The sequence below is a fragment of the Camelus dromedarius genome, chromosome 5 (genome assembly GCF_036321535.1).
Source record: "Camelus dromedarius isolate mCamDro1 chromosome 5, mCamDro1.pat, whole genome shotgun sequence".
NCBI classification, from domain to species: domain Eukaryota; kingdom Metazoa; phylum Chordata; class Mammalia; order Artiodactyla; family Camelidae; genus Camelus; species Camelus dromedarius.
Genome location: NC_087440.1, coordinates 25,778,095 through 25,800,787, shown reverse-complemented (window position 1 = coordinate 25,800,787; position 22,693 = coordinate 25,778,095). Strand labels below are relative to the sequence as shown.

At 37.4% G+C, this 22,693-nt stretch overlaps 1 long non-coding RNA gene across 2 annotated transcripts in view; it reads right to left on the bottom strand.

Moving 5' to 3' along the window:
- The window catches only part of LOC135321392 (uncharacterized), a 238,980-nt gene that overhangs the window by 165,496 nt on the left and 50,791 nt on the right, over positions 1–22,693 (bottom strand). For both annotated transcript variants that reach the window (XR_010381126.1, XR_010381127.1), the window contains one exon: positions 16,598–16,758. This is a non-coding gene — a long non-coding RNA (uncharacterized LOC135321392). The remainder of the gene's footprint in view (positions 1–16,597; positions 16,759–22,693) is intronic.

Below are 22,693 nucleotides of genomic sequence, written 5' to 3'. Positions count from 1 at the left end.
ACATATTACATTCATAAGATTACACATTTCGTAGGATAATCAGAAACAGCTCTTGAATGAGGAACTGTCCTCTTCCTCTCATTTAAAATGAGATCATAATCTCTAGGCACCCTGGGACATTGTCAGAATATTCTGTGTGACCGTTTCTCAGGTTCTTCCATTCTAACTGATTAGAGCCAGTGTCTTTAATGTAGCAGAACTATGTAAACCAAGTTCTTAACAGGAAAAGACATGAGAACCTTTTCTGATGGGAAACCTTGATTCTGGTTTGTACACAGCCTGCCTTATGTGGCTTGTCTGTTTGAACGGTGATGTCTCCCCTCAACTGCAAGGAAACAAATAAGGTTCATGCACAGGTTTAATTTGGCATCAAGCTGCCACTTAGTCCCTTGTGCTTGTTTACCGCACATATGCAGCTGTTCCTCTCCCTCCTCTGTCTGCTGCCTCCTGCACCGGGAGGTAATAGGACCGGCAGGCTGTCACTGCTCTAGGTTTTCCCCTTCAGTGTGTGCGCCCCACTTTCACTGATGACGTTATCCTTGCCCTGCTGAGTAAATAAAAACCATTTTCTTCTTAATATATTTTTGAAGAGTATGTTCCAAAAGAGACTCTGAGTTTTCCTTTTAATCATGACTTTTTTCCTTAAAAAATGCATGAATAAAAGAAAAACCCAATCAAATGCCAATATGCCTAGTGTTGAAAAGTTGATAAGATTTTACTTAACTTTTCCTCCTCTAGCTCTTCTTTTTTCTGCTACGGCTCCAGGTTCACAACAAAATACTAAATGATGACTCATTTTCATAATGAAGTCTCTGGAAAAGCAGCAATGAATTCCTAAATTCTGGGATGTCAGATTGCTCAGATTTTTACAAACTAAGAAGATTAGGAACAAAACTCTTTAAGACACTTCATCAGGTCTCAGCGGAGTCTTCTGGGGCAGCAAAGTCAAGTGACATCATTCCTTCTTAATACTGGAATTCTCAAACGATCCTCTGTGATTTTCCACTCTGACAAAGATTCTTCACATCTTCCTTCAAACTCCCATTCAACTGTTGTTGATTTTACTTCTGAAATCTCACTCCCTTAAGTATTCATGCATTCATTTTTTCATTCCACAATTATTTGAAAGATATTTAAGGAGACCCTGGGTCAGATGCAGAACTTCAAAGGAAAAAGAGCATGGTGGGGAAAGAGTACTGGATCTAGACTAGAAGACCAGAGTGCACTGAGAAGCAGGCACAGGCTATGTGCCCATCCTCGCACCACTCTGTAAATCAGCCTGGTAGGTGTAATAAGAACAAATATACAACTAGTACTGTGGGCTATCTGACCACATAAAGAAACAGATTCCATAAATGGCACAACAGGTAAATGTGTGCCCAGAGTAGCTGGGTGCAAATCTCAATTTTGCAGCTTTTAGCCATATGACCCCAGAAATGGTGTGGACTCCATGACTCTCTTTGTTTACAAAACAAGAAATAAGAGTAACTACCTTGTAAGTTCTCACAAAATGAATCAATAATTGTAAGGTACTGGTGCACAGTGCCTGGTCCAGAATAACTGCTATATATATTTACAGTACTTATAAATGTTCATAGAAATTTGTATTTATGTAAAGTCTTTATATTTGTTAAATAAATAAAAACAAAGTATGTAAGCTATGAAAACTAAATGGATTAGTACATAGGTAAAATGCTTAGACCTGTGCCTCACGTTCTAACTAAAGGTAACAGAATAAAAACCACTATTCAGCAATCCCTTTCTAGGAAGCCCAGGCCCCATCTGCAGGAACTCTTACACATGTGCCACCTCATGAGACCCTGCCATCCAGTCATGACTGGCTTGACCAAAGAGAAAGCACCTGACCAGAGGCTGATGATCCCCCTGAGTAACTGGGCCAATCTAATTGTCTCTCTCTGGAATTTCCATTGACGATATGGAACAGAGACAGAGCAAGGACAGAGTAGCTCAGTCATACCCGCAGTACACCATCAGAAGGGATCCCTGGTCCCCTGCTGATTCCTCAGCTACACAGCGGAACCCCAAGTCACCTTCCTACCTCTGACCTGTGATCCAGTCCCTGGGCATCCAAGCATGCTCTTTGTCCCATACTGTCTAGTGCCCTGCTTCGGTTGGTTTCCCTGAGCCACAGCCAAGTGGCAAGATTCCTCTCTTTCTTATTTTCACTGATATCTTAACAACAAACCACCATAACGTGTGGATGCTCCTTGCAACTTAAATAGCCTCCTCACTAAATCATAAGGAGCTATTGGGTTGAGAGCACATTCAAAAAGAAGCTTTCAGTCCAATCTGGATCTGGACATCAGAATCCCCTGTGCTGATTTTTCAAATGCATGGCCTGGGCCCTACCATCCAGATGCTAATTCAGTAGTATGGAATGAAGCTTAGACATGAATATATTTCTAAAGTTCTATAGAAGATTATTAATGTACACCTCATGCTGAGGATTACTGAAGGATAGTCAAATAATAACATAGGCCAGGGCCAGGAAAAGGGAGAGAACAAAAGTAAGATGGTGATCTCATCACTCATAATGTACCAATGGGCAATTTTCAATCCCATTGTAAGGCAGGGTGTAGGATAATCTTTCCAGAACATGTAATACTCCTTCAAAACCTTCACTGACCCCCTACTGGGCATAGAATAAAGCTCAAAGCTGTAGCCCAGCATTCAGGCTTTCCATGAAGTCCTCCATCCAAGCACTCCTTACACACCTTTCTGTCCCTGGCATATCTGCCTCCTAGTCATTTCCTGGACACTGTGTCATTACACTTCCATGCCTTTAATTCAGGCTAATCTCATAGCCTACATGGCCCTTTTCCATCCCTTCTGTCCACCCTGAAGTAATAATTATAATAGCAATAGCAATTTTCAGATCACAGTATGCTTTCCTCAAACATGGGTACATTTTTTTCCTCACAGCAGCAATGATGAAAAACAGGCTTTTTATTTCAACTTTCTGATGCAGAGACTGAGACTCACACAGGTTAAGTGACATGTTCAGTGTCTGATGTAGAAGAGAAAGTCAACGAAAACTGACCAGAAAGAAGAAACTTAACCAAGTATTTTAACATCAAAGTCCAAGATTTTTTTTCATGTGTTTCACTTTGTTTTAATTAACTATATCATACCACTTCCCAAGGCTGAAATCTTAATTTTTCAAAAATCAGAGCCAATGACATGCCATCAAATCTTCCATAACGCCCCTAATCATAGTACTTATCTTATAATGATTAATAATGATGGCTATCTCTTCTGAATACTCAGTTTATGTTAGGCATTATAATTAAGGGCTGTAGACAGATTATCACGGCTGCTGCTTTACCAAGGAGGAGACAGATATATAGAGAGGTGAAACAACTTGTCTGAGGTTATCCAGCTAATAAGTGGCAGAACCAGGCCACTGATTACAGAGTTCAGGTGCTCAACCCTTATGCAGTCCTCCCCCTCTACCTGGCTATTATTTTATTTTACTTGTTTTAAGATTAATTATTGACATGCATTTCTCCTCTCTTCTCTACAACTCTTTGAGATCTTCTCAGACCACATTCTACCACCACCACTACCTAAACATCCATGGTGCTTCAACCATTTAATAAATACCTAGGAAATTTGTGAGTCTGCCAAGGATGAGACCAGAGTCTTTGAGAACCAAATGCTCAGAAGAGATTCGATTTCATTTCATTTCATTTCATCTCTATTGATCTTTATTTTCACGGTGCCTCATCAGTTCATCTAGAATAAAACATTTCATAAAAGCTTTTCACTGGTCAAATCTTTTCTCACGCTGTCTGCCACATGAGGGTCATACTGAGATAAGGTATGGCAATTCACTCAGGCAAGTATAAAACAGCTGACAAATTTGTGTCGCCCCCTCAACTTGCTACAGTCCGACAACAGTCAAGTATCTGTTCCAAGACGTTCTTCACCTTGAATTGTGGGTATTCTCTTTCTCAATACTGTATATGTTCTCTAAAGCTGTGGAGTCCTCTGACTACTTAATGGCTAGAAAAATTAGGGTAAATAATTCGAAAGGTGAATGAACACAGGAATCCCAATTTTGCAAAATGCCATTGAGTGAGTCTTACTCTCATCCCTTAGAAACACACTCCTGCCGTGCTTCTGACAGACGTCCACACCTGTTTCTGCATTCTTTGTTCTTGAGGTTTTCATCGCCATATGACCAATTGATAGATATTTAAGCCAAATTATTTACATTATTTCGACCTGGATTTCTTGATGATGTGCACCACTCCCAAACCTGTCTGGCTTACAGGTGGTTCTCATTGCAGCCCATTTGAGAATATCAACAGTGGTTTAGCAACAGGGAGGCTGTTCACCCAAACAGCTTGTGACAGTCCATGCACAGATTTTTATCTCTTTACATAAAACTCCATCAATGTTGCAGACTCAGACACAGAACTTTAAAACCATATGTTTCTGATATTGGAGGGGTTTTTTTACCCCTTGGCTTTGTGAATGAAAGAGAGCTATGACATCCTTCTTGTTCTTTTACTGACAGAAGTTTCACAACCTAAAGTCATCTGAGAATGAGTCTTCATGACGCCTTATTTCCAAGTATTGTTATCAATTCTGTCTAAACGTATAAAGATTGCAACACATGCTCACGTAACAGGAACACTCAGTGAATCACTCTTGTCCAAGAAGAGTCAATATTTTATATTTGTCCATGTTTAATAATAACATTTCAGCTGCCACTGTTAGAAAGCATTTAAAATGTCTCCCTGCTGCAGTGTTTTCACAGGTGATGAAAAAAGGATGAAGCCAAGTTATTTTTTTTTTTTTTCACATCAATAGGCTGTTTCAGTTATAAGAAGTCAACTCTGATTTTCAGGACCACCTTACTCTAAATATTTTGTACTATGTTTACCACGACCAGATCAGCTTCCATTTATTAGCTTCTGTATGTAACTAATTACCTACACTGTATGGTACACATGCTAAATGCCAAGACCTCTCTGCTAAGCAGGTTCCACACGGGATCTCATTTGTAAGAGATGGATACAATTATTAAGCTCATTTAACAGGTGAAGAAATTAAACTTCAAGAGATTTAGTAAATTTTTCAGGGCACCCAGCTAATAACTGTGGACCTAGATTTGAACCCAGGTGTGTCTAACTCCAAAGCCCAAGCTTTTAACCACATTAACTACTTACAAAGATGTTGACTCGTCTATAACACATAAGATGAGCATTCTGTTCCTGTCAGGGTTCAGAGGGCATTACTGACTGGTTTTTCTTTGTGCACAATCTATGTAATAGTCACACCAACTACACTGGCCATTTAGCAACTGCCATATCTGACCTCCTTGCTCCTCAGGCCTTCCAATGAAATTGGAAAGAATCTGAGATCAGCGATGTCCTCCTCCATTTAAATTGTAGTGAAAGGGTTTTTCCAGAACCTATTCTCCATAGCCAACAGTTCAGTCTCTCTACTGCCTTGCTTCAAATTATTGTAGCCAGCATCCTGTGGCTATGCAGTAAAAACTGCCCAGATTTTAGTATCCTTAAAAATAAATTTCCATGTCAATTTTGTACCCTCTCTTTCCCCTATCCAACATAAAAAAAGCCTCCCAAATTCCTAATTCTCCTGGTCAGCGGAATAGGGAATTGCATAACAATTTGCAATATATCTTTCAAAGTACCCTTTCAGGGGTTTCTGACATTATGTGGAGTGACTATGTCAGAGCAAAGTCAAGTCTCTGGAACTTTTCTCTGCTATGGAGTGACAGGTAATTTAAGATTTTAAAAAACTTTTGCCCTAGATAATACTTGAAAATCTAGCCTCATATAAAGACTCTCTTTCTCCCCTTTAAATCTGTTCCAGGGCCTCAATTCCTTGTTTCCCAGCCTACATATGCTATCATATATAATGTCTATGGAAACATATTGATTTAAAGTTCAAGTCAGCAGTGGAACTGGGCTCTTTGCAAGTTACCTCGGTTTAACTACTGAAAACCTCAGTAATTGCCTTGGAGACTTGAGTCACTGGAACTTTAATTCACTTGTGCTCTCACATGGAGGAACATAACTGCTCACTCTAGGCTTCCACCAGTCCTAAGTACCTTTGGAAGAGAATGACAAACCAAGCAAACTGCCTATTTGTGGGCATAAGGGGCAACTCTAGTAAAATCTGAGGCACAGAATAACATTCTGGGTATTAGCCATCTGTAAGACTGGTTATTTGCCACAGCTGTCTTGGGAATCATATATCCTATGACAGTCATGAATTTTAAAAAGTACCCATTGACTTCTGACCTGTTGATTTTGAGAAGGTGAGTAAGCAAACAGTAGAGATGGTGACTCAAAGTTAAACATATTTCAAGAAAAACCCAGAGGAGAGGTCAAAGCAGTGAAACTAGAAAGCAGAGCAATGGCTTCTCCAGAAGGAACTCTGAGTTTCCCAGTGGGGCACATAGACTTTCCATGTCTTCCTATGAAACCATGTAAATTACATACGATATTTGTGCATACATTTCCTTGAATTTAAAGGGCACTTTTCCATAAAAGTCCAAAGCATTTTCTTGTTTCATGATATTCTAAGGCACTAAAAATTATGTGGAGAATACCACTAGAACTCATTTACTGGACTCTCCACTTTCTCAATCAACTGTACTTTGTACATACACATGTAAACACGTGCATAAGATGTTAGCATTGTTCAAGAACATGTGGTAATGAGCTTTTTAATGTTTTCATATGTATGTATGTTTCCTGTCTAGACAGTTAAGTGAGTTATCTCTGTCAGTTCATCAGGAAGAAACAATATTGAAAATAATTTCCTTTTCCTATTATTTGCATTGAAAACTAAAAGTCCTTGCATAGAAAGAAAAGAGCAATACCAGTCACTCTTGAACTTTTCACACTAATAGTTTTTTTTTTTAATTTAAACCCCATGAGTTAATCAGAGCCCTCCAGAGAAACAGAACCAACAGTATGTACACATATAGAGAGAGATTTATTATAACAAATTGGCTCATGTGATCGTAGAAGCTGAGAAGTTCCAGGATCTGCAGTTGGAAGCTGAAGGACCAGGAGAGCTAATGGTATAGTTCCAGTCTGAGTTCAAAGGCCCGAGCACCAGGAGAGGTGACATTGTAAGAGTCAAGGTTTCAGTTCAAGTCTGAAGTCAGGATAGGACCAAAGTCCCATGTCAAGCAGTCAGGCAGGAGGAGCTCTCACTTACTTAAAGGAGGATCAGACTTCTTGCTCTAGTCAGACCTTCAACTGATGTGATGAAGCCCACCCACATTAGGGAGAGCAGTCTGCTTTACTTAGTCTACTGATTCAAACATTAATGTCACCCAAAAACATCCTCACAGACACACCCAGAATAATGTTTGAAAATGTGGGCACCATATGGCCCCATCAAGTTGACACCTAAAATTAACTGTCACTTACCATAATTTAACTGTCACATACTATAACCTTTCTAGTTCACTATTTGGATCAGACTTAAATTTTATTTTATTTGACATCTTACTGAGGTTTACTAAGATAGTCAAAGATATTTTCTAAGTTTAATAGCAATATTTACAAAATAAGAGGTAAAAGTGCTCTGAGAGTTAATATACCAGGAGGTAGGCAAAACATATTACTCCCCAAGCCATGTATTTACCTTTCTCTGCAGTAGGTGCATATAAAAGAAAATAGGACTGATCCTCTTACTGAATGTATATTAATTAATATTAACAAAGGAAGGCTTCAATAAAATATAATGTGTCTTTTTTTATAGTGTGGCCAGGTTAATAGGTCTGTATTAATCTGTCTGTATACAGATTTTCTGTATCAAGAAGGTGGCTCCTACCAACTTACCAACAAACACTTTGGCCTCAGAAGTTTGGTGGTGGGAAACAAAGCTAAAAAGCATCTAAAACTATCGTGGACCTTCTGAAATAAAATTACAAAATGGCAGGGCCAATATTCACACCTTTCCTAGCTTAGCAAGCAGAGCACAGATAAGTAAATGTTTCAGGGTTCCTGTTTCCCATAAATACAGAAATCTTGTAATTATCTCAAGAACTATACATTTATTTAGTTTCATGTCTTAATGACGACTCGGTGTTTATCATATTAGAAGTGGAGGGTGGGGTAATAAAGGTGGGCAGGGAGGAGAAAAGCATGGTTCTTTTCTTAATGAATCTTGCCTTATGTTTCTTCCATTTCTTTTATCAGCAATTTTATGCTCTGCAGGTAGTAAACAAAAATGGTGACAGCCAAACATGCATTTTGCATCATAACAAACCCGCTGGATCTGCAAACAGTTGTTTAAGGTGCTCCTTTTCCATCAGGAAAAACAATAGCATTTATTAGCAGTATTTCACTCCACTCCCATGATTTGTGTGTTCTTCACTCTCAAAGTGTCAGCTGTCAAATGAAATGATGGGGACTGACAGTTCAGAATTTTAAAAGTTCAGCTCCTTTCAAATGCACTAAATGAACAAGAGCTGCCTAATTTGGGCTGAAGAAAAAGCAACAAAAATCCCCTGTAAGTATGCAAGGTTTTATTCTACTTTTGCATGCTTAGTATGCACAGAGAATGTTGAATACTTTTCAGCTGGATACACTGTTAATTCTATGAGTGAGAAAGATTTCATTAGGTGAGCTTCAGGCAAGAGTGAGCTACAAATGGAATTCCCTTTTATTTTCTGAAATTCACAGTATATGACCCATATCCAATGATAAATGGTCTATAAACTCTCTTGCTGTATTTAATTGCATAAACTTCCATTATATTCTACTATTAACACGGGAACACTTTGACACAAGATGTCAGAAAGGGGAGAAAAATGAGTAAAAAAAATAATAAAACTTTCACTCTTAACAAAACCAACATAATCTTAGTATCCCTCAGAATGGCGTTCAACATGTAAGTTCCAAGCACACAATTTTAAATATTTTTTCAACCAATTAGTTACTTTTAATTTTGGTGGCACAAAAATCTATTAATCACTATTTAATTATCTGGAGCTCTTGCCTGCCTAATTAGTGCTTTCCGTATTGCATCTTCAACTAAACTGGGGACCCTATCAACTCATTTATCTGATACGTATTTGGTGTACTGGTGAGTTAATTAATGAAAAAAGAAAAAAAAAACTCGTTTAAATGGTTCATTCAAAAAAAAAGCTTATTAAACACTTTGAACATTAAATAAGCTGACCGATTTTATTAGGTTTTCATTGCCCTAAAAAGCATTATATAAATGCAAAATCCCCATGTGACATTTCTGGGTAAATATACATTGTAGAAGGAATCAGAAGCAGCAGTCATCAGTTGAGTAACAATCCCTCTTAAGTACACTGCCTGAGGCAGCGGGCTTTTGAAATCTTTTATACAAAAATGGGAACAGTGATCAGACATCAGATTTTATTTGGAATTTTCTGGTGGTAGTCAGGAACACTAAGCACGATTGTAAATGAAATTATGTTGTTTATTCCAGGTAATGTACTGTAAAATGGTCTATACTATAACTATGCTTATAATACTGAAGAAAACAGAGTAATTTCCCGAACCCAACCCAGGCCTCCACCACATCTCCCTTTGGCTCTGCCTTGCCAAGATTCTAGCTCACACTGTGGCCTAAAACAGCTTTCCTAGGCACCCCTGGTCTAGGTCAGAGGCCTTCCTGGGTGTTCTCACAGCACCTGGGTGTAAACCTTCCTCGGTCTTTGCACTTCCTGTGAGGCAGCAGAGAGTACAATGATACAGAACATGGCTTTGGCCTAAGAAATACCTAGGTGCAAATCTAGATTCAGCCACCAACACGGTTGTTAGGATCAAGTGAAATGATATAAGTGAAGCATCGGGTGCAGTGCCTGACACATCATAAATATACCACGACCTTCAGTCATTGTTTTACACATTCTGCTAGTCTGTTCAGATGCTTCTCCTCCTAGATCCTGAGCTCCTTGTGTGCAGAGACACATGGTCCTTCTTTGTGTCTGCAAAGCCTAGCACAGTGTCTGACAGACGGAGAGCATCCACATATGCTTGTGTAATAGATGTACAGCACAACAAATCTGCAGAAAAGGAATCTAAGGGATTTAAGAGTAGAATAAGCAAATGGAAGTCAAATTGCCCTTCCTTCTTACAGAGGGCAGTAAGAATTCTGAGGCACAAATCCATACATGTTAAGTGCTTATGACCTAGTTCACATTTTTAAAAAATATTAGCTACCTAGCCATTATTAACACCTACATTGTTTCCTCTGGATCTCCAGTAACTTGTCAAGTAGACACAGGTATCTGATTCCTCATCTGAGCATTCATTTTGTGAGTCTCACCAGTTGAAAAATTGTCCATTAGAAATCAAAGCTGTCATAACATGAAAATAATCGCAGTGAACTGACCACTTTTAAGATTAGTTCCAAGTCAAACTCCCTCTTCAATTAACATAGCACCTATTTTAATCCATAGGATCAACATCTTGATCAGGTATAATCCTGCTGAGAATCTGATGTCTACGACTTCCTATGCAAATAGAATAAAAATTTCAGAGTTAAACTGAAAATCTTTTTAAAATGCAGGATTTCATAAAGTTTATTAAAGTGATATTGTTCAAGTCACAGGCAAAGACTGTGGATCTATCAAGGTCAAACAATTGAAAAAAGGAAAATAAAATCGGTGAAATTTCAAAATGGAACAATTTGAAAACCAAATGATTAGGAAAACCCATTTGAAAAGTAACAAAAACCATGGCATATTTTTGCAAAATTGATTCTTTTTATGAGAAAAGATTGTTCAAAAATCTAAGATTTGGTTACTTCTTCATTTTTCTAAGGATTACTGACTAGATTTTATATGACCTAAATTTTGTTTTTAACATACTTTCATTATTTCTAATTTTATATATTTAGGTAAAGTGCCAACCAAACCTTTCCTTTCCCTCTATTGTCAATAAAATGTTGGTTTCAATTGTAAGTAGATTTACAATGAGTGTTTTTTTTCTGATACCATCTAGTCCTAGGTTGAGAGAAAATCGTTCTTTGCAACCACTAGCACTTTTACTTCCATGTTCCACCATCTTCTAATAATGTCCAGGGGAGCCTAGGATGCTAATGCAGAATTCCACAATTCAAGTTCATGGACAATGCACTTTGTAAGGGGACAGGCAAGCAGAGAGATCTCAATGAGGCAAGTCTCATCTCAAGAAAAGTCCCTTTTTGTGGGGTAGTCCCCATTTAGGGGAAACTCCTTCATCCAGAGAAATAAGGTGTGGAAAGATTCTAACTCTACTGCACTAGGAAATGGGTATTTAATCCACAGGGACCGCATAACCAAATTACATTCAGTGCCAGACACTGCAATGCTCCAGTCGATAATGACCATGTGTTGCTGAATATATTATGTACAATATTCCAGAATGTTTTTAATCCTCTCCCACCTTGTTTAGTTTTGCTTTTCTTTCCTGATATAACCATTCACTGAGTAAGAAAAGGGAACATCTAAAAAATTTTTTTAAATCTAATTTCTAATGCGGAAATCATTGAAAGGAGAAATATATAATACTAAACTATTTGTTTCTTTTATATAATACTTCTAAAACCATATTCTAGTTCAATATTCTTTAAAACTATGCTATGGTCTGTGAATACCATTTGCCCGAGGATATTTATTTTATTATATCATTGGTGATTATATATTATCCATCCTGTGTTTTTCAAATATGACAAGGTTAGGTATTTTTGTTTTCATTTTAGTGGCACTTTTAAAGAAAAATTCAAATACCTTCACCAAAATACCAAAGATTATTCTTTTATCTCAATCTCTCTATCAAGTCAGTTCAGCTCTAATTCAGGCAAATTCCTGACAGATATCAGAGTTCTATTTACTGATTATCTATTCTTCCCTTTGGGATCATAAGATTTTAAGTGAAAAAAAAAATCTAAAAGATTTATTGCTAATGGGATTCTACAAATGTTATCTTTGTTCAGAGGAAAAGTAATATACGATCCTGGCTTTGTACAGCATCTTTAATGTTCCTTTTTTGAATATGTATAACTCATTTAGAGACCAAGGATAGACAGTAACTCATCATTTTTGCTACCTGCTTTGGAATATCTGCACTTTGTCTGTTTGAAAATAATATAAACTTGTGATTTAATTGATGTCATAACTTCTATTCATCACCACATTCGTTGTAAACAAAGAGGCTCTGAATAATGAACAAAATGCTTATTGTTTACCAGAAGAAAGGTCGTAACATCTTATATTTACATTTATGTCATGTCTTATTATTAAATCTGTATAAACCATCTTCCTTCATTATTTCTGAATGGGAGACTGATGATAAGTGCTATTTCCTAGATTTTTTTATTCTTTTTATTTGTCTAGCTAATTTGTGTGCTGACGCATTTCAAGGCTGACTCTATGTTTTGCTTGTTAAGTTATTAGGGATTTGTAGTTCCCGAAAATCAAGAATGAGCTTCTAAATGTAAAACTTGATGGGTCGACAGCTTCGGGGAGGGAGGTCAGCTGCCCAGTGAAGGAAGACGAAATCTGTCTGCGTGATCCTAATTTGCTTTGTATAATTGACATTGGGCTTGGAACTGGGAATGATTTGTTGTTAGGTTAAGCAGCAGGAAAGCTTATGGCTTATTATTTTTATTCCTGATACAGCTGAAGCAATGGGTGAGTAATGAGAGGACCATAGATAATCATAATGATAGTAGGCAATGAATAGTGTGCGCTTGGGTGATAGGGCAAGTTTTATCAGACTGTGATGGCCAGTAAGCTAATACAAACTATAAATATGCAGATTAGTCAAATCTTTATTACATTTGCAAATAGCTACTGGCGTGTTTTTCCTCTCCTACTTTATAATTTTGATGAGTCTGACTCCAAGCCCTACCTTACTTTCAAGGAAATTTAAATTAAAAGAAAATGTATCACATTGTGACAGGGAAATGAAAATGTACCCAGTAACACCTAACAGTCACACAATTAAAGGGCCGACATTAATGCTGGTTTTCTATTCCTGGAACACCTAGAAATTGACTTCTTACCCAGTACAAGTCCATCCAATTTTCACCCCTTCTCCTTCCCTCCCCACCCATTCCAGTGAACTTAGCTCACCCAAGATTTCTCATTTGCTGTGCTCTGTCCCTTGTTTAAACCAAAGAGAACACTGGATCAGTCCTCTTTTTTCTTACTATAAAGTCTCTTCAGAATCTAATTCAATGAGATTGTATTTGTTACAATGAATGCAGATTGTTCAATGGGGCAGATTTAAGAAATGTTGAAAAGAGTTCAGGGGTTTGCAGGGTAGGGGCCTGCTGTATGGTCGGGGGGGTGAAGTTTTATACGTCACCCCATGTTTGTTAAGGTCTAAAAGCACTGAAAAGGATTTGTTCTGTTTGTGTGAAGGGCCTCCGTGCTCTGGGTCTCTAAGATGTTATGCTAAACTTTTCAGCACATGCACTCTTTCTTGATCTTGGGCCTGACATGACCAAGACCCAGGGCTCAGGCTCTCTGGGACTGACCCACATTGTCACTCCAATCTGGCATCAAGGAGGCTGCTACCCAAATAATTGGCTTCCTGCAATTCACATGTTTATTTTAAAATATGAATTTGGAAAATTGTTTCTGCATATTCTTTTATTTCAAGGGACCATTTTGTTTACTGAATGTTTTCACTTATCAAATTAACTGTTACTGAAAGATCCGTAATCTCCCAGGAGGATGAAGATCTTTAATCACATAATGTGAACTAAACAATCAATTATTAGAGTCATTGACAATATTAACAGCCCTAGGGGGAGTTCCAACCCATAGGGCTGCATTCTCCAGTTACAAGTTGCCAGTCATAGACCTGGGCTCCATTTCTTGATTCCATCACTCCCCAATGTTCTATGATTGGGAATTCCATACAACTCCATTTTACTATTTGCTATGATGAGTAGACCAAAGGGCTGAGATATATTTCATCAACCTAGAAAGAATGCAACACTGAGAAAATATGTATGTATTAAAAAGGCTAGACTTGATGGGGTACAATAAAGAATTAGTTTTCTTCTTCTCTACTATTTTAAGAAATTCTCTGTTAGATCTCCTTTCTACCCTCTTGGGAAACATCTCAGGAAGCTCCCTTTGGTTTTTGTGGTCACTTTTGGGTATCAGAACAGTATTATTTTCAGGTGTGAAAATATCCAATCCAATCTAAATCAAAACTTGAATCATTTCAAAACTTTCTCCCCTTCCCCAGCACATGCTGGACTTGCAACTTGAGTACAAGAAATGGAAAAGTGAGGGGAGGGAACAGTGTGAGGAGGGGGATAGATGGAAAAGACAATGGTTTTCTTGATCAGTGCTTAAGTAATGTGGTCCTTTCTCTTCTGACTCTATTTCATGGTCTGCTTTGGGAAGTCTTTGGAGATCCCCAGACTGGGACATAGGTACTGACCCTGTCACCGTCCAAGCAATACACACTCAGGAAAACCACTTCTGATGATGCCTCAGCTTTTAATTTCGTTCTACATCCCTATGACTCCTGCTCCTGTGTCTCAGTCATTCGGGCTGCTAAAACAGCATCACAGACTGGGTGGCTTATGAACAACAGAAACATTTCTTACAGCTCTGGAGGCTGAGAAGTCCAAGATTATGGTGCCAGCATGGCTGGGTGAGGGCCCTCTTCTGGGCTGCAGACTTCTCATTGTATCCTAATATGATGAAAGGGGCAAGGGAACTTTCCTGACCTCTTTTACAAGGGGACTAATCTCATCCATGACCAAATCACCTCCCAAAGGCCCTCCTAATACTATCACATTGTGCATTAGGATTTTCAACATATGAGTTTTGGGAAGATAAAATCATTTAGACCATAACATCCTGGAAGGCAACACTCATGTGCATAGTGCAAACAAAAATTTATATACAAGTATTTATAGCAGCACTAGTCATAGTAACCAAAAGTAAAACCAACCCAAAGGTCCATCAACTAATGAATGGATAAATAAAATGCAATAAATCTATACAATGAAATATTATTAGGCAATAAAAAATGAGACACTGATACATGCTACAACGTGGATGAAACTTGAAAACATTATGCTAAGTGAATAGTCACAAATGACCACAAATTGTATTGTATGATTCCATTCATATAAAATATCCAAAATAGGCAAGAGGCAGAAAGTAGGTTAGTGGCTGTCTAGTTTTGGGAGATGCGGAGGAGGTGAGGATTGAAGGGTTATTGCTAAAGGGTGAGAAGTTTCTTTGGAGGTAATAAAAATGTTTTAAGATTGATTCTTGTAATGATTTCTCAACTCTGGGAACACATTAAAAGCCACTGGAGTTTGCAAGGTTGCCCTGGTGAATTGTATGTTACGCGAATTACACCTCAATCATAGAGCTATGATAAAAAACATATTCTCACTCTCTATCTTCAAAAGTCTATAGAATTCTCTTCTACAGACTAGAAGAGAAAGGTTAGTCCTACACAGACAAGCCTCACACCTTTCTTTAGAATGTGCAACACTGCAGACTGATTTCCGCAGCATTTAGGTCACAACTAAGACACCAAGATAGAGAGAAAATCCCATTTAACAATCTATTAAATTAATAAAAATCTAAAGCATTATGTATAGCATTTCATTTGTCTTTTCTTCATTATTATTATTCAATTTCAGAATAATGATTAAACTTCCAAACTTTGCAGAATGGTACATTTATTTTATAGGCTGCATAGCCCTCCCAAGTGATTCGGTTTCCCACAACTCTGCTGGTTACGTATTTCAATTAAAGGATTAAGTGCTATTCTTACAATTAGCTCAATAAACATTTGAGGACTGCAGACTCTTCTAATAATATAGTATATTGTTTAATGAGTTCCTATATTCTAATCCTTAAACAACCCTATAAGGTAAGTGTTGTTAAATAATTATTTCACAGATAAGGAAACTGAAGCTCAGAATGGTTAAAAAAATGTATGCAAAACAAAGCAGTTAGCATGACTGAGCCAGGACTCAAATTCACAGCCTCTGTCCCTCACACAAAGCCTTTGATATTCTCTCTCTTTTTGGCTCTCCTGTAAGAGAAACCTTAACATAATTTGTAAAGAAAATGCCTAGTTCCTGCTTCTAAGGATAACACTTGAAAACATCCAAGAGTGTGCAACATAAATCTGAAAACACTTGGCCCTTTGCCATAAGTAATTTATTTTTATGTTTTAGAAATTGGGAAATAGATGGTCATAGGTCAGGCTCTGTCCATTTCTGAGTGTGTTCTTTCTTAGACACCAACGTCTCTTAAATTTTATTTTGGAAATGCCCTCTTACAAATACAGTGGAGAATATGGCAGAGATCATCATTAGAGTAAAAACTGAGACTAATTCTGAGAAAGTGAATGAAGCTATGTGAGAGATGTCAGTGGCCAGGTGAGAGAGCCACATCACCACTCAGAGTGCTTTGTGCCATCGCAGCATTACCCTCCATAAAGACCAATCCACACACTAGGCAAATCAACGTGGTGGCAAAGAAATTTAAAAGGCTCTTCCTTTGAAAATGTAATTATTGGTGCAAAAGAAAAATCGTAATTGCTGTTTTTGACAAATCACTTACCCTGCTGCCTAGTCCTCATTTGTAGAATGGAGTGTTCTGGCTGTGGCTCCCCATCTGCTCCAGTCCTAGGAATCTGTGTCTGCTGCAAAGCTTGTCCCTGGAGATGTGCTGCCTTCTCTTTGTATCCTCCGTCCTCCCATTCTGTTTCCTCCTGGACTTTACTAAAGAAAGTACAACCAAATCATAATATTAAATTGTGTTTACACTTTACAACTGCAGAGTAAATAGAATTGAATTAGTTTACATCAATTAAATTAGACCATGATTCACAAATATGAACTGACAGTTAGGGAGCAGTGGCCATTTGGGGAAAGGCAACAGCATGAAAGAGAGAGATGAAAATGAACCAAAAAAATGTGACCTTTGCAGAAACAGGGAAATACTTTTTAAAAATTCTAATTACTCTCCTCAAAGAGACTAAACAAGCCAATATAATCAGAAAATTAGACTAGGCCACCATAAGAACAATATGAGACAGTAAATTTATTATAGACAGCAAGGAGATATTAGAAATATGAATGATGAAATTAAATTGAGTGTATAAACTAAATAATATTAGAAAAGGGATGCAATAACCAAGCTGGTGATCAAGAGTACAGAGTTGAGAGAATTTTCTAGGACTAAGAAAAACAAAAAAGAGTGAGTAAAATATTAAAAGATGCAGCTTTCTAACATCCACCCAGCAAGAAATTGAGAGGCAGAGAAGAGCAAAAGGGTAAAGGAAGTAACTTTGTAGAAAGTGAGACAATTCTATGAACTGAAGCAGACTAAAACAAAAACAAAAACAGGATTAGCACAAAAGAATAATAGTTCAAATTATCTTTGAATGCTGCAAAACAATGGAGCCATTCCTCTAACGGTCTGAGAAGAAATCATTGTGAACCCATAATTTTCTTCTCCAGCTTAAAAGCAGGACAGAAAAACTGTCAGTCAGGCAAGGACTAGGAAAACTTACTCCCCAAGCCAATCCCATAAAAACCATTTACTGAGAAGGCTATCCCAGGAAAATGAAAAAGAATACAAACTGGCTGATGACCGAAGATAAAAAGAAACATGAGCAACGGAGCATGAATGAGAAGTGAAGAAAACTCAAAAACATTAAGAGAGTCTGCCATCCCTTGATGTATTATGCTAAGAATATTTTCCTTCACAGGGGTTTAGTGACTTACTGCTCATTGTATTTCTTCCTCTGTGCATCCATTTACACTATTTGATTTTACAATGAGTAACATTCACGTAATCACAATATTAAAAAGGCTATTTTATTCATTTTAAAGTTTTGGTCTCAACTTATATAAACAAATCATGACGTTTTAGTAATAGTTAATTATAGCTATATAAGGGAATGTAAATGTTACAAACCTTGAAAAGGTAAATATAATAATATAGCCCAGAAAATCTACAAAATCACATTTCCTTAGACACTGCCTAAAGTCAGTTAATCACAAAATATTTAAAGTTATAAATACAGCATTATAATGCAAATAAGCTGAAATCAAGCATAGAGGTAGAATGAACTGATGAATAACTGGGTATTTTTAAAGTCGATAAATCAAAAAAGAAGTTGACGAAATACATGATTTAACATTTGTAGTGGTGACTATCAAAATAACTGAAAAATGGAAACTGTCCAAAGTTTATTTTAACTTGGAGGATGAAGAGGATTTGCCCTTCCCATTGTAAACTTTTCTACATGGGCTGGATTTTTATTAAACAGCCTAGATAGTACTTTATATTTTTTATAGAGTTTAACATATTTCAGGGCATAAAAAAGCATAGCAGAAATACATCAAAATATTGATAGTGATTTTTTTTCTGGATCGGAGAAATTCTGGGTGGTTTTTCATATTATTCTTTCACATTTTGCTAGTTTCCAAATGTCCTACGCACAACACATTCCTCTTCAGAAAGCATAAACTAAATTTAATTTTTAAGTCTTTGATAAAGCCACCTAACATGATTTTGAAAATGCAAAATCATTAACATTTTTTCTTTGAAGGTCATGACAGCATGAAATCAGGATAAACTATACCAAGTTTCTCCAGGAATGTACTTGTTTACCCATTCCCCAACTCTGCAGCAAGACAAAGTGACTCTGTCCACCATAAAAGTAACAGCACTAATCCCCAGTAATAGCCCTGTCCACTCAGGTGTTGCATTAAATGTCTACCCTTAGCGGTCCCCACCAGTCCCAAGTTCTTGTCCTTCCCTTTACATATTCAGGAATCCCAGCTCACTCAGGAGCAACAGGATTCTAAGTAGCCAATTCTCATTAGCCTAGCAACAGCAGGCTCGATTATTGAAAACAATAGTACTTTTCAAAAAATGGAACTGCCAAAGTTTCCATCAGCAGTAACGAATACCCTCTCCCTGAACAGGTCTGTAGTAATAAAGGTTAGTGTTTGTTGCATGCCCCATTTACCTGAATTCTAGGCATTAGACTTTTCTTTGCCTTTTTTTTTAAACTCCACCCTTCACATGCCCTTTCCATCTACTTCCCTCCCATTTTATCAGTATTACTTCCTCGACAACATACTTAAATATAATTATCTCATTTATTTTACTTTAGTCCTCATTACAATCGGTGCCTCCTTGCTAGGTCCCAGGGAAGTTGTGGGGGTTTGGGGGGGGGGGGGTGGAACACACAAACAATTAAGACTTAAGGTCCTTCAGCACCACAGTATACAATGGTGTGTGCTCCTCAAGCAAATCCATAGTCACTTCCATCACAGAGAGAAGTAATTTCAAATCTTGCCCTAAGATTCTAAGTGTTCCTTCAACCTAGAGCTCAGAGGCTGGGAAAAACAATCAGTGGATTTCCTGCCCTTGATATCAGAATGGATGTTTGAAAAGTTTAAGTGCTGTCCATCTGCAAAGGTATTCTTGTTATTGTTGTTGTCATGTCCAATAGACTATGATGGGAGAATCTGGTTCATTATTAAAAGCAGAAAAGAATCACATGTGTAACTGCAGATAAATCTGACAGCTGAAAGCAATGTGTAGTAGCCATTTCTTTAGGGAGACCGACAGTAACTTCAGAAACTTACACTCAATTATCTAATCAGGTTTTTCTGCCCTTAAATTCTATGAAAAGACATTAAATATCATTAATTCATTAACGAAATGCCTTGTGGTTTTTTATGAATGCTCATGAATATTTCATAAAGTGATTAAAATTGTTAATCCTGCTCCCAATTAATTTTAAGTAATTCTTAGACCACATATGTAAATAACAGGTAATTATAATGTTTTACTATGTGTCATTTATATAACTTAGGCCATTAAAACTGCATTTCTGACGTGATACATTTCTTAGGGACCTATGTCACTTTTTTTTAAAGCAACAATTCATTTTCACTTTATTTGAACCTGCATTAATTTTGAGGGGACTCTGAGGGGGAAATTTTGAGGGGCTTTAAAAGAAGAAAAATAGGTTCTAAGAATGTAAAAACTAGCCCATCTGTGAAGTATGGTTACCAAAGTTCTAGGATTTTCTCCTCCATCAATCTGCTCAGGAGGAATTCAGCATATCAACTCTAATTGAGAAAGCTATCATCTGTAGAATATGACACAAAGCTGATTCTACTCTTGTTTTTTCTTTATTTCTTTCTTCATGCTTTAGCTTGCCATTATGTTTGGTTACTACATGGGAAGAAAAAGGAACTTAAATCTGGAGGCAATTTAGAATGGTGGAAAGTTCAGAGAGTCAAAAAGAGCTAACTGTAAGGGATCATGACTTCCTAACTATGTGGTCTTGAGCAAATTATTTTCCTCTCTGAATTTCAGTTCCTTTACCTGTAATATTTTGAAGATAATACTTTTCCTACCTGCCTTGTTAAGATTTTTCTGAGAATTAATTAAAACACATATTAAAGGCACTTTGTAAAATGCTCTGCTATTTACCCGAACCGACCAAATAAATAGGTAATTTGAGCAAGTTACTTCACCACTTTCCTTTCTCCAGGCCTCAGTCTCCTAATGTCAAATGAAGGAATTGAAAATTCCTCACTTAAAACAAATCCTTTTTTTCAGTAGTTTGTTTCCATGTTACTGACTTTAACTTTCACTTTATGGATAGTTTTTTTTTGCAAGTTCAGATGGTGCAGGACTTGGAGAGATATAGGGGATGAGATGCTCCAAAGGTGGTCCAAGTATCCTGGTGAGTTCTGTGGTCCTTGGGTCTCATGACATCTGGTAGAGATTTGTGTGCTTGGACATCTCCCCAGACACATTCTGAGCTCATACTCTTTATCCTCAGGGCTTACATCCTGAATACCCATCACTTCCAAAGCAATGCTTTTGTCAGTAGCTTGACTTACTCTGGGGCAGATTGTTTCCACCATAAGTAGCCAAGAGAAGTTCTGTTTTGCCTTTGCCTGTTGTGTTCTGTGAGAACTAATTCCAGTCTTTGACACAGGGAGGCATATTTATGACATTTGGCTTCTTCGTTCCAACAGATTTTTCCTTTCAGTGTTTATGAGAGGTAGCATTAAATATTAGCGCTCCATCCTACTGGGCTCCTTTTGTTTAAAAGCATCTGTGTCCTTTGCACTTACTTTGGCCGTTATTACGAGGAGTTAGAAGTCTAGAGGCACAGCTCCAGAGTTGCTTGACTGCTTTTATGTCCTTTTATAAAAGGTTTCCAAATCAAGAGGATCATGTATTTGTTATTTCTGGGTCCATTAAATGCCCAAGTAATTAACATTAGCCATTTTGCCACTAACAAAGCATGGAAACCACACGGTTTTTGTGATGTATAGTCATTTCTATGTCAGCTTACAGTTGCACAAGCCCATCTAATCACCTGAATGGCAATACAATGAGACAGGCGCCAAGATTATATGGCCTGGCAACCAAATGACTCTTAACATTATTTGGAGATGTACAGACTCCAGCCAACCAATACTGTGTTATTTTAAAGTTTTTGAAGTTGTGAAGAGAAACTCTTAAAACAAGGATAACAGTGGTAAGCATCTGAAAAATTGACCTGTACCCAGCGTCAACATAAACACAAAAGAAAGTACATTTCAGATATATTCATAACATAATCAGAAACCAGGCTCTGACAGTGCATACTCTCCATTTGCAAACACATTCCTTTCTAAAAAGCTGCAATTAATTACAAACTAGTTTTGATGCCGTTTTTGCTTTCCTTAAATATGGAGTGAATTCACCCCATAAACTAATGAACCAAAGTGAAGCCAAATAGAGACCAGCTGGCTGGATGGCTCAGTAATTTTATCCACATGATTGATTTTATGATCCTTTCACTGAAGTAACTAGTCTTTATTCTTGCAATCAGCACCAATGACAATTTGGGAGCGGTGGAGAATTATTAAAATCTGGGGAAAGAAGAGACGCAGTTTGTTTGATGTGGAACAACACATTCTTCCACACACTTCTCTGGTATTATAGGTGCTGAATTCTGAGCCTCTCTGGCTTCCAAAGAAACACACTGATTAGTTGCCACAGAGACATAATAAGCAACCAATGCCTAAATAATCATTACAGATACTCCATTAACAGCATCTAACTGTGTGGCTTTTAACCATACAAATTGTTTTTTGACAGCTTGTAACCTTTTCAAATAGTTTCCTTTGGGCATTATACCACACTCAGATCTAATTTTAACTTTTACTTAGTTTATAATTTATGAGTTTCTTTGGAGATGCATAATGTACTCGAGGAGAAAGGATACATTCAAATAAAAGCTAAAAACAAAATCAATTGCTGTTTTAATCCACGAAACCTTTGCTCACCAGGAGATAACTACAATAGGATGAAACAAAAAGAGAGGAGGGAAGGACCTAAATGATCTAGAATTCCCATAGAACCTGCTTTAAAACAAGTAAGTTTAATGCATTCAAACAGGATCATAGCTGTACAGAAATGAAGCAGTTCACTGGTGCATACAAAAGTTTGTCTTAAGATCCATAAAATTCCACAACATAAAAATTAAAAATTATAAAATGGCTTAATAGGGCTGTCAGTGAAGAGCTAAAATATATGACACTCCTTTAGCACAGAAAATCCCCAGGTTTACAATTTCCAGACACTGGAATGCATCCACTCAAGGAGGAGGAAGAGTGTCGTTCC